The following is a 13157-nucleotide window of genomic DNA, read 5'->3' on the forward strand; positions in this document are numbered from 1 at the left end:
GGTCCAGAGCCCTGAGAATGGGGGAGTGCTGGGGCCCTAGAACCCAGGACTGCTAGCTCCCTGCCCGCAGTCCACCCGACACTGGCTCACAGTAACCTTCGTGATGGGCTGGGCTGGAGTGGAGACCCTCTAAGGCACAGCGCTGCCTGGAGGGCAAAAAAGGAGTGATATGGTGAGGCCACTCCAGCTTCAAGGCAGAGAGGACACGCACCTGAGGCTGCAGGGACAGAGTGTAATTCAGGCCAGAAGCAGCTCGAGAAGAGCGAAGCTGCCCTGACAATTCAAAACCACAAAGAGGATGTGCAGAGCAGCAGGGCTCTGCCCGTGCCACCTCTGCAGACTGGGGGCAACGCCCAGGCAGATCCGGGAGAAGGCCCAGGAAACAGACCCTTTGCCCCAGGAAGATGGTCTCCGCCAGGTGCTACCTCCAGAGGAACATGTTCTCCCCCACTGCTCCCAGGAAACAGAGCCCCTTCTGCCCAAGAGCCAGTATGAAAACAGCCAGGGAGGGGGACCCAGCCTAACTGCTGCAGCAGCCAAAGACAACCTCGCAGCCAGGGTCGGTGTCAAGATGACAGGAACTGATGCACACACACACCCGAGAGTCAGACCCACGGGCCTCAAGGCCTCCGCGCACCGACCCTGAAGTCAAGATACACGGCAGAGGGACAGAAGTTGGTTCACATGCCCAGCACAGGCGGGACGTAGGAGGTGACACTCCAAGGCAGAAAGAAGCACACCCACCCACGGCGGAGAGGACATTGACAGCAATGAAAGTTCCACCCAGCACACGAGCGAACCGACCCACCAGGCGCACAGGCCCGGGAGGAGCAGTCCCCAAGCTCAGAACAACGAGATGACTCACAACCAGAGCCAGAGACTTCCACCAGCGGGAAAGCTGTGAACACTTATAAACAGGACCAGGGGCTGGGCTATTCGGAGAAAAGAGAGACACACCCGGAGGGGCCATCTACGCTCCTGAACACTCCCCGGGCAGTAAAAAGGAAGAGAAAGCTCCACATTAAAAGAAACCGCCACCGCCAGCCCCCCCTGCCCCAGGGGGAGAGAAAGAGAATTTTGCAGAGCTCCTATGGTGCCCCAGGACTGTGCTTGTTCCATGCCTGGGGCACCAAGGGGTCCCCTTCCTTCCCCAAACAACCCTATGTGATTAAGAGTTGATATCCTTATTTTAGAGTGCGGAAATAGGCCCCAAGGTAAAATGACTTGCCCGAGTATGAGACAGAGTTGAAATGCAAGCCCGGGGTTCTCTGACTCCATGGCCTCTTTACCCACTGACAAGACAAAGGCACAAATAAACACACACAGAGGATGAGAAACCACAGAGAAAGATGCACAAGGGAGATACACGGGTGGGAGAGACCGAGAGACCTATACTGGAGGGGGGCAGAGTGAGAGCTGGAGAGACACATCCACAGGAAGGCGGAGAGGCCTCCATGCTCATCCAGAGGGAGGCAGACATGGTGTGAGGAGGATGTCTCCGAGAGACAGAAACACACAGAAAGAGAGGGGCTGAAATTCGGGTAGGGGCGCGGGTAGAGACCCCAGGAAGCAGTGACGCGCATCAAGCTCCACAAGCACAAGAGGAAGGGTGAGTGGCCGTCAGCTTCCTTGCCCACACACCAGCCTTGTCCCAGCCCAGCTTGGAGACAGCTAACCCAGAATGGGCAGACTCCCGGGCATCCCGCAGCCCAGGATCTGAGGGCCCTTTTGGTTCTGAGGTTCATCAACGCTGCGTCCCCAGGAGTCAGAAACCCTGAGCCACCCAGAACCCAGCTCACCTGTAGACTCTCTGGACCCCTGAAGACCAAGAGAATCATCCCCTTCTGGGGCTTGGCAGGCACCAGGCCCACTCTAGAGACAGGCACCAGCAGGGCAAGGCAAACATTTCCACTCACTGGGAAATCCCAGGTCCAGAGGAACAAGGAGGAATACAGGGGCGCCCCTCTTCCAGGGCCGAAGCCTCCAAATGGACCTCCACATATGCAGCCGCCAGACCTTGGTCTGGAAAACAACCTGCCCCATTCTAACTGGAGTAGCACTGAGCAGTTATATTCAGAGTCTAAGCAGGCACCAAGAACTTTGAGGTCAGCTGATTCTGGACGGCACACCCCCAGGGGGCACTTTCAACTTGAATGGGATGTGTGTGTTGGGGAGGTCGAATTATCAGGGAGAATTTGACGAACATGTTGCAAGACACGGGCAACATGGGCACTGGAGAAACAACCAAAGAAAGACACACAAGGAAGCACCCACAACCCGGGCGCGCAGACACACTCCTTAGTTCCCCCTCCTCACAGCCCAGAGCAGGCCCACAGCCCCTGCCTCCCCCAGCTCACCACAGACACCTGTCTGGGCAGCCCCAGGCCCTGCGCATCACGGAGGGAGCCTATACCTGTTAACCTGGTGCCCAGATTCCGTGCCTCCCGCTACCGCGTGCGCCCGCCTAGCTCCTCCCTGGCTACCAGGGCTGCTGGCCCCGCCCACACCTCCCACCTGGAGGAAGTTTTTCCAGCCTCATCACTCCAGCCCTCTCCTCCGCGTCAGCCCCTTCCCCTGGCCCCTCACCATCACGCTAGAGTTTCCTGCCCCTCGACTTCCAGGGCAGCCCCCCACCCCCACTCCAGCCAGCCAGCCAGCCAGCCAGCCAGCCAGCCGCTTTCAGGGCTCAGCCCAGCCGCCTTTCTCCACCTCTGTCCCCTGGCCCCTCCCACTCCCGCAGCCCCAGCGCTCCAAGTTCAAGCTTCCAGCAGGGAGAGAGATTCCTTCTTCCTCCCCTGACCAAGATGGACTCCCCTCTCCTTGTGGCAGGGACTGGGGGCAGCTTCCATTCTCCAGCGGGCAGTCCCCACACCTGGCCACCTCGCCAGGGAAGAGTGGGCCTTGACCCTGGATGGCTGGGATTAAGACAGCAGCTTGGGGATGGGGGATGGGGGGGCGGTGCTCCTGACTGGGGCAAGGGGTGAAGAAGAGCTCGCTGTCTCACCGGGTCTCGCCCGGGGGGTAGATTACAGTTTGGGAGCTGCCCGCGGACAAGACCAAGGCGGATCTCTCCGCCCAGCGGTCGGGTCACGCTAGTGCAGGGGCTCGGGGCCAGGCCACTCGGCTCAGCTGCCAAAGAGCCACCCCCCCAGCCCGGCCAGGACGCAAAACCAGGCGCTTCCCCTTCCCTAGAACCTCCGCTCCAGCCCCCGGGGACCGGGCAGGATGCCCCTCCCTGACCGGCCCTGTGCGGCGCCTCGCTCAGCCCGGAGCCTCGCTCAACCTGGATCGGCGCAGCCCGGATCGGCTCAGCCCGGATCGGCGCAGCCCGGATCGGCGCAGCCTCACTCCCACGGCTGTGCTCAGCCTCCCTGGGGCCTCTGGACACAAACTCCAGGGCCTGGAACCTGTCCAGGACGGAGAAACTTACTTGAGTCCTTACCTACAGCCCCTGAAGCCCCCATGAAAGCTCCACCACTGGGACAGAGTCCCACTGTTGTCCCCTGCCCTATAAACCCCAGACGCAAGAAGAGGTGACACATCCAGGACCAGTGAGCACAGCCAGAGACACCTTCTCATAGGTCATAACACATATCTCTCTCTGCTGTGACACTAGCGGTCACAGGGATTCAAGGCCACAGTGAAACAGGGACCCCGGACCCAAGACCTCCAGTACAACAGCCCAGCGGGCCCCCGGGTGTGGACTGAGGCCAGCAGGGAGGAAGAGGGGCTCAATCAAAACACACGTTCCTGCTGAGCCCGCTGTGCCCCCTCCCCCCAGTGTGGTCCTCACAACTCCTCCGGCTGCTTGTTCTCAGGAAGGCCTGGGAGCCCAGCGGGTGGTGGGAGCCCAGTGGGTGGTCGGAGCCCAGGGAAATGCCAGCTCCCTGGGAGCCTGGATAAAGCCCATGGGGGTCAGAGGGAGAACAGAAGGCCCTAGACACCCACCAGCTGAAACGTCCCATTCTCACCGCTCTCCAGGGGCCACCTCCTTTCCTCATGTGCACACGTACCTGGTCAGCCCAGCTTCAGGGAGAGAAGCTTGGGGCTTCCAGGTGTGGTGGGGAGGACACAGCCGGCATGGGAGAGTTCCCAGCAGGAGTCAGACTAGCTCTCCCAGTCTGCCTCTCTGTCCGTCCCCCAGCAGTTCCCAGGTTCTGAGGAAGGTGACGGCCACACCCCAGAGCCCCACACACTCCTCCACTCCCACAGCTTTGCCCCAACCTCTCAAACAAGCACCTCAGGCTCTGGGTGGCGTGCTCTGCCAGGGCCAGCCAGCCAATTCCAAGTGAGCCTAAGAATCCAGCCCAGCGGTGCCCGGGCACCTCCACCCACGGCCTTCCTGGGACTAAGGTGACCCCCAGCCCATTCCCTGCCCTTGACTGATGCTGGCTTTCTCCTTCCACAGGTCTCCCATGGTTCACTCTATTGGGTCCCACTTTGAGCCCTGGACCTGTAGTCGCATGAACCTCAACCAAGTCTGGCTGGTACAAGTTCTCAGCTCTGTGGGGTTAGCTCTGCAAGAAGTTGCCCAAACCAGGACCCCTGAATCACTGCTGTGGGCCCACAGCTGCAGCACTAAGCCCCACATGACTTCTGTGGCTCCCTCTGTGTCCTGGTTCTCTGAACAATGTCCCTGCATATAACCTTTAAAGACAGGGCTTTGGAGAGGGGCTCAGACACCCTCCAATCCCCACTGCCAACACTCCAGACCCTTTGTCTTCTGCTAGCCCAGCTCTCACGGTCCCAGGTCCTCTCCCCCCTACCTCATCCCACAGCTCCCAGCTCAGAGCAAGGAGGTACCCCCTCAGCCTGGGGTTCCCTTCTACTCCCCACTCTGCACACACACCAACCAAGTGCTGGCCCAGCCCATCATCCCTGGGTGCCAAGGAGAAGGAAGCTGCCCCATTCAGCCTCAGAAAGGAAGTGAGTGCCACACCCTGCCCCAGGGATTTCCCTCATGGGGGGCAGGGGAAGCGAGGGGGAATAAAAGCAGAATCTACTCCCTGAATTTAGACCCATTACAGGTGAGGAGGCCCTAAAATGCCTTCCAAGGCATCTTCAGTCTCTCCCTCCTTTCCCCGAAATCCCTCACCGTCACCTGTCACCGCAGCCCTCCAATGCGTCACTGTGTCCCACAAAATCAATCCAATCCCTATCATGTGCTAGGCTGTGCACAGGGCATGCGATCCCTGCAGTCAGAGGTTGGCTTCTAATAAACTGTTTCAAAACCAATTACTGGCAGCCCAGCGCTGTGCTGGGGACCCAGAGGTAAATATCTGGGTCCCTTTTCCTCCTGAAAGTCCAGATCATTCTCTAAGGACCTCACTGCCATGGGAGGATCCCACTTTGCCTTTCCACAAATCCACTCCACAGAGCAGGGCACCCAGCGGCAGGCTCCCTGGGGGCGCCTCACCTCCTCCTCGGTGGCAGCCACGCCCTGTGAAAGGCACACACACAAGGCACACAATTCTCCGTGGCCACGACGTGCAGAGGCGCCAGAGCTGTCCCCACGTGGTGCTGGGGCCCAGCTAGTGCCGTGAGATGCCCCATCTGCCCACTCGGCTCCCCTCCCACGCATGCGGCACAGTCAGCCCTGCTCAGACCCCACGTGTCCCTCGTGGCCAGAGACGCCAAAGGGCTGCGCCCCCGCCTCCCAAGGCCCTGGCACTGCAGGGGGCGCCGAGCCCGCCAGCGGAGGGCCGGCCCTCGCACACTGCACACCCTCTCCCTGCATGGGAAAGCCTTACATAACACAGTTCTCTGAACACACCCTAAGCCCAGTGCCTTTCCAACTCCACGGCAGGACCTCGCCCCCCAGCCGCCTCTCCAGGAGCGCGTCTCTGGAGAGGAGGGCTCCAGCCAGGGAGGGAGGCTGAGCCCTCCTCCCACGCCAGCCGGGTTCCCGCCCCCGCCTCCCTAACCAGCCCCTTCGCCCCCCTCCCCTTTGCCCCTCACCACTCCTCCTCGAGTTCTGGTTTGAATTAGTCACCGGCTCCAACCACCACATTCCTCAGGCTGCTGGCGCCGAGCCAGGCGCTGGGGCGGGGGCCGTCCCACCCGGCCGGGTTTGGGAGTGGGGTTGGGGAGAGAGCACCGCCTCGGAAGGGGAAGGGGCGGTCCCGAGGGCTATGCCGCGGCACAGCCCCCCTCCGCGCCCACCCCAGTGCAGGCATCTCCCCAATTATGTCCCCCCCCCCCAACTCCCACCCGTCCCGCTGCCGGGCGAGCTGCAAACTCCTAGGCTCAGCGGCCCCAGCGGAAGAAGAGAGTTTTCTGGAGCTGGGAACACAGAGGGGCAAGACTAGGGCGGGGCAGCTGGAGGGAGGCTGAGGGGCCGCCCGGAGCAAGAAAAGGAGAGGCTAGTGGTGCAGAACTGGGTGGGGCCGGGAGGACCCGGGACGCGAAGTCAGGGGCGGAGGTGTGGGGCGCGGGGAGGGACGGCGGAGGGGGTGCGCGGCGCGGGGGCGCTGGGGCTCCGGGCGGGGCCGAGGGGCCGCGCCGCGATCTCGGAAACTTCTCCAGTAAACATGGAATAGGAACGGAGCAGCGCGCTGAGCCACCGCCCCACAGAGAAGGAGGGGGTGGGACAGGGGCCACCAGGCCAAGAACGGGCGCCTGGCCGTGCAGCAGGGACCACAGTCAGCCCTCGAGAGAAAGACAGACTGGAGCAAAGCGCACCTCGGAGGGATTTTCCAACTTTGTCCAACTTGCGCCCCTAGCAGCGCCCCAACTCCGGAGGCAGAGCTCGGCTCCCAGGGCGCGACGCGTCGCCTCCCCGAGCTGCCCGGGGCTGCCCACCTAGCGCCGAACTGAATCTTCCCAGTGACACCCGCCAAGGCGCCTCGCCCAAGCCCTGCCACCCACCTCCCCTCGCGCGTTCCCGGAGTCCCGTTCCCCGATCGCGCCGAGGTGCGCCCGGCGCCCCTACCTGCGCGCTCAGCCCCAGGGCACAGCCATAGCCAGCGCGGGGCCCGAGGTCGCGGTGCTGCGGCTGCTGAGGGCGGCGAGCCCCGGTCGGGGCGGGTCCGGCAGGGCGGGCAGTGCAGTCCCCGCGGCGGAGCTGCTCCGAGTGGCCGGCCCCCGCCCGCGGAGGCGGCTCTTGTAACTCCGGCTGGGGAGGGCGGGCGGGTCTGCCCTGAGCGGTGGGGAGAGGGCGGGGCCGGGCGGGGCCGAAGCGGGGCTGGGACTGGTGAGCGGGGCCAACCCTGGAGGCACCGGGGAACGGGCTGCTGGGAGGGCACTGGGGGCCGCGGGGACCCGGGGACGCCGCACGTCCGAGGTGCTGCCTTCCCCTCCCCCCATCCACTGCCCCCCGGCCTGGCCCGGGCCTGGATCTACCCCGAAAGGATGCGCTATGTGGCTTCTTTGGCAAGAAACTCCTCGAAGCTCCCTGAGGTTCATCCTCACAGCTGGAACTGCGAATCAGCCCATTTTTTCAGGAAGGACCAAGGGGTTCAGGCTGCGGCTGGGGGGCTTGGGTGATTCAGCCGCGACCGCCAGCCTGACGCGGACCTTTGAGTTTTCTCTTAACACGGGCAGCTACCCTTCAAATCCTCGGCCCCAGGCTCCTCACTCGGTTCCCAGGCTCCACGCAGCTGCGCGCATTTCTCGCCTTCCCTCTTTCTGGGGGCCCCTCAGCCCCTTCCCCCCACAGAACCGGTCTGGAGACGCTCGCCCCACCTGCTGGAGTCAGGGTCACCAGTGCCCCCCGTGCCACCGTGCTGCCCCGGCCGCTGCAGCGACACCGGAGTCAGGCCTGCACCCCTTGGAGGAGCAGAGCCCGCTGTCTACCTCCCTGTCCCCCGCTTTTCTCTTCCTACCTATTTCTTCTCCGACCCCCTCCCTCCACCGCCCCACTGGCCAGACGCTGAGTTTCCAAATTTAAGCCATTTCCCACAGGCACTTCTAACTACATGGAGATTTTATTAAACGCTTAATGACGGGGTGCAGGGGCGTTCTGGCTACACCCTCAATCGCTTCTCCCCCGTGAATTCTCTTATCCTCCTTCCTGGATGGCCACCCACTACCCACGCGAAGCCAGTCTTCCTTCCTTCTGGAATGCTGCGTGCAGAAGGGAGACCCCAGGCTGGGGACCTGAGAAGACCTGGCCCCGGCAGGGAGCGCCCTCCTCGCTGTATGATCATGAGTGGGCTGGGGCTGAGACCAGCGGCCCTGTCCTCTGAAATGGCAAACATGTTTACAGGCTAAAAATACCCAGCAGCCAACTCTGCTGCCAGCCCTGGGGGCTGTGTCCCAGGTCCAGTTACCAGCACAGGGTACAGGCGTGGGGGAGGGAAGAGACAGCCAAAGGAGCCACAGACAGGCAGACACTCAGATAATGGACACAGAAAGGTGGAGACACATGTGTAGACATTCGGACAGGCATAGACATGCAGAGACACATAGTCAAAGCACAGACTTGGGCACCAGCATTCTCTCATTCTCTCTCTCTCTCTCTCTCTCTCTCTCACACACACACACACACACACACACACACACACACACAGTGACTCAAACCCACAGCAGAGGCGGTTCCACCACCCATATCACAAGCACACAATCAGAAACCCAGACTTTCTGAAAAATCACCTCCACCTCCATTGTGGTCTGAACCCCTTTCCCAGCACCTACTTTATTTAAAGAAAAAATCTAAATTTTTCAACTTTGGGATGCTTTAAAAAATAAAAATAGAGACCAAGAGCTAATTATTTCCTATACCAATGGCTTTTTAAAGTTTATCTCATTTTAAATAACATTTACTCAGTTTTTAAATATGAACCAAGAATACAGACAAAGTGGCCTGTGATCCTACAAGTTGGATAATCCTTGTTGCTGTTTCTGAAACAAAATCATAGGGTGAAGAATGTCAGTACAGAAAAGCAGAACAATAAAAAGTAGACATCTCCCCCCCACACCCAGTCCCTCTCCCCAAAAGTAATCACTGTTAACAATTTACCAGAGGATTTTAACTTTATGAAATGAATCATTTGGTTCCTTGAAAGTACAAAGATTTCCAGTGCATTATTAAGATGGGAGCTGATTTACAGCTAGGTTTTTCAGAAAGATAGCTCTGAAAAGATGGCCATGGGAGTTTGGAGGGAGGGGCTGGAGCAGGAAAGGAAGAGTGGGGAACGGTGTGGATATTGTCCCCTCACCTCAGCTTGGGGGCCATCAGCCCCCCAGGAGTGAAAGAACAGAGGCTAGTGTCCTGGGCTCAGAGCCAACTTATCTGCTCCATTGTTTGTTCTGGCCACCCTCTTGGTCAACAGAGAAGGCGGGAGAGGATGGTCTGGGGAGCAACCACAGAGCAGGGATTACTGGCCAGGTACTTCATTCAGGGGTAGGAGGGTCAGGATACCTGCTGGGAGGTGGTCCTGGGGACTGGCTTCTGCCCCATTCGAGGCTAGGAGGGTAGATAAGGGGTAACCTAGACCCTGCCCCCTAAAAAACCATGATCGTGCCTGCCAGACGAAAGCTGGGGTTTCTTAGGGTCAGCCTCCTCAGCCCAGGCGAAGGGAATATTGTCAACAGTTTTCAGTGGTGCAACTGGAGACACACACGTTTAGAAATTTCTGCCAACCCTGCTTCTTCTGCCCACTGCTGTAGCCCCCAGCTTTCACTCCCCAAAGCTACCTCAATGGTGATTGTGCCTGACACTGCTGCAGGGACTTGACGTGTCAGCTCGTTTAATCCTCACTTGCAGGAAGGAGAGGGTCTCAGAGAGGGGCCGTGATTTACCTAAAATCACACAACCCTCAGAAGCAGGAGTCAAAGCTCCCACCAGCATCTAAGCTCCACGGGGGCAGGAATTCTTTGTTCTCTGCTGTGTACTCCGTGCCTAGAGCAGTGGCTGGCACCAAGCAATCACTCCAGAACACTTTGTTAAATGAGTGAATGAATGAATGAACTACAGGTATAACTGGCCCCAAAGCCCTTGTTCTTTATACAACAGCATCCTGTACCCCATGATTCCCATGAGGGGAAGTCAGCTTCCCCTTGCTCTCAGCCCCAGGGAGCACTTCCCCCACGTGTAGTTCTCTCATGCAGCTGCACAAACATTCACTGTGTCCAGCACTGGGTCAGGGGCCGATGGGGGTGGTGGTGCTGGTGCAGGTAATGGAGTACTTGGCAAGATGGAATCCCTGCCCTCAAGGCGCTCAGTCCAGAAGGAACTATCCTCTGATGCCACCTTACCTTGTACTCTGAGTCCTAGGCTTTGGAAAAACAGGACATTATCTTTTCTTACAGATCTTTTACACCCCTACCTTACTTCCCCCCACACAGACACACTATTTTTTAGTTATGAGTCCCCTCAGTTGGTTCCAACATCGCAAAGAAAACCTTGTTTCAGACTTCCCTGTCAAAATAAGGGATACCCAGGGATCTGAGAGGATGTGAGCCCTCCCCTGCCACTACACCATCCTTCAGAAGCATCCCACGCCACAGTCCTCCAGACTCACTGGAAAAGCTAGGTAAGCTCTAGGACTCCTCATCACTGGGATACCCCAGCTTCCCCAGAAGTGTCACGCCCTCCCTGGGGGTTCCCTGATATGTATGTAGTATGTGTGTGATGAACCCTGGGCTCCTTTGTTGCCAGGCAACGTGCCTCTGTTTTGTTCTTATTATGCCTGTTTCCATAGCAACCACAAAGGGGAGCTCCGTGGGCAGGCCCCATGCCAGGGGATTCCCCTTCCCCTCCCTTCTCTCCACAGTCCCTTTCTCTGAAATCAGTGTGTTACGAGGAGGAAAAGAAGCCAACTGCTCAAAGAGTCATCATGGCTTTTAAACTCTGATCCCAGAAAGGAAGTGAAGTGTGCAGTCTGCTTGCAGTCTCTTTGAAAGCAGACTTTTTCCCCGGATGAGGGCCCTTTGGCATGTCAGCCTTAGAAGCACAGAAATTACTGTCACCCCTTCTTCGAGCCATCTGGGATCTCCCAGACCCCACCTCTACCCCATACCCACACCAGCCCAGAGATGAGCAACGCTACCAAGCACCAGGTCCTTCTCCATTCACTTTCATTGATTCTAATCTATCATCTTCCCTAGTGGAACAGCAAAATTATTGGGCGATTCTGGGATCCAAACATTATTTTCTAAGCAATTCTCAAACCCCAAACTCCTAACCCAAACCCAAAATAAGAAGCCAAATCAAACCATCCTCCTCCAGCTCAATTCAAATCCCAGCCTGTGTTAAACCTCAGGCTTCAAATAAGGAGTTCCTGAATTACGCAGATCAGACAGCTAGGATACCGGAAACCCTCCCATTACACTCAGTCCTAATTGAAATCTTCAGGCCCAAGCAGAACCCAAGTTAAAGCTGACTAGAGAACAACAGATGAGACACAGGGCCCTGAGTAGAGACTCTGGGATGTAAGAAGGCAAAGAAAGGCTGTCCAGGCAAGAGAAGGGGAACAGATGTGAGCAGGGAGAGTAGGGCAGGTGGCCACATCAAGACAGCTGGATTCCCAGCGGCAGAGAGAGATGGCCTAGAGGCACCTGAGCTGTGGGTGCCGGGATGCTGGGGGAGCAAAAAGATAATAGGAAATGGGGACCCAAGATTAAGGAAAAGAAGTGGCAAAACAGGACTGAATGAGGCTGTACAGGGAGGGAGGGAGAGAGAGAAAAAAAGAGCCCAGAGCTGAGCTAGGGACTGGGCGGATGGACTTGTAAACAGGAGCCGAGGGAGGGAGCTGGAATGAACAGAGCAGCCAACGCCCCAGGCAGCTCCCCTCCCCAGCAGGGAGCGGGCAGCAGGGAGGGAGGGGCTGGGAGAGGGGCACACCAGCCTCCTCTCTCCTTTTTTGGGATCTGCCTTTCTGCCGTCCTTTCCAAATTCCTCTGCTTTTCCCCCAGTTCCCCAGGGAAGGGAAGACCAGCTCAGGGTTTCTCTCCCTCCTGTGCCCATACTTCCCAAGTCCAGTTTAAGGAGAATCAGGCTGAGCAGGGAAGGAAGGGCCTAGGCTGCCCAGAGCCTGAGTCACCACATAGCTGAGGTTCCTGTCACTCGAAGTCCCGCCTCTGCTACACTCTGTGCCCTCTGCCCGCCCCAGGACTTGGATCACCCCAGGACTTGGATCGCTGGGCCTGACCCTGCCCCAGGACCTGCTCCACTTCCATGAGCCTTTCCCGGGTCAGGGCTGTCTTACTCGGGCTGCTGGCAGCCTTAGATACAACCCTCTCCTCGCTTCCGAAACTACTGTACTTTGTCCACAGCTTTTTTTTTTTTTTTTTTTTTAATTTTTTAAATTGTATTTATTTTTTGGCTGCATTGGGTCTCTGTTGCTGCACACGGGCTTTCTCTAGTTGCGGCGAGCGGGGGCTACTCTGGTGCGGTGTGCGGGCTTCTCATTGCGGTGGCTTCTCTTGTTGCGGAGCACGGGCCCTAGGTGTGTGGGCTTCAGTAGCTGTGGCGCACGGGCTCAGTAGTTGTGGCTCGTGGGCTCTAGAGCGCAGGCTCAGTAGTTGTGGCGCACGGGCTTAGTCGCTCGTGACATGTGGGATCTTCCCGGACCAGGGATCAAACCCATGTCCCCTGCATTGGCAGGCAGATTCTTAACCACTGCGCCACCAGGGAAGTCCCTGTCCACAGCTTTTGAGGGAAGCGTCCTCCTGCTCTTCTTAGGAGCAAAAGTGACTCAGTGAGCGGCTGCAAGAACTGTGGAAAGAGAAGCATGCACCCTTGATAAGTCCCTTCCCCTCTCTGGCCTCCAGTTTTCTCTTGGGTAAAAGAAAGGGACTACTTGCTGTGGTCTCCCCGAGGTACATCCTGTAAGACTGAGTCAAAGAGATGGAAAGTTGCTATTGAAGAGAGTGGGATAAAAGGGGCGTGTTTGCTAACTCCTGTCCTAACAGTAGGAGTGGATGGGGTACGGGCACAGGAACCGCCACTATAGGGCAGCCAACACTCTAGGCAACTCGGTGACTCAGGTCCCGAATCCAGGCCAATGGGCAGGAAAGCACCCCGTGGCTCTCCTGCGAATCAGGGGAAATGCAGATCTCCCTGGAGAATGACTGGCCAGGGTCCCGCTATAACCAACTCTCCCTTACACCTAGAAAGCTTCTGATCCCAGTGTGGGCCCCACGTCTTTCGACAAGCACCCTAACCTCCCTGGCCTAGCTCCACTCCTCCTGCCTGGCCCTGGCAAGCCCTCTGC

General features: G+C 58.4%; 1 protein-coding gene across 4 annotated transcripts in view; it reads right to left on the minus strand.

The window, feature by feature from the left end:
* The window catches only part of AHNAK (AHNAK nucleoprotein), a 93435-nt gene that overhangs the window by 77208 nt on the left and 3070 nt on the right, over positions 1-13157 (minus strand). For 2 of the 4 annotated variants that reach the window (XM_082477869.1, XM_082477870.1), the window contains exon 1: positions 6932-7102. The exons of 1 other annotated variant lie outside the window; for it this stretch is intronic. The gene's annotated coding sequence lies outside the window, so the exon portion shown is untranslated. Of the gene's footprint in view, positions 1-6931; positions 7103-13157 lie in introns of those variants that run through there. One more of the 4 variants, XM_082477867.1, reaches the window with a different exon arrangement.

Source organism: Balaenoptera physalus (assembly GCF_965194825.1).
Source record: "Balaenoptera physalus genome assembly, chromosome: 10".
NCBI lineage: Eukaryota > Metazoa > Chordata > Mammalia > Artiodactyla > Balaenopteridae > Balaenoptera > Balaenoptera physalus.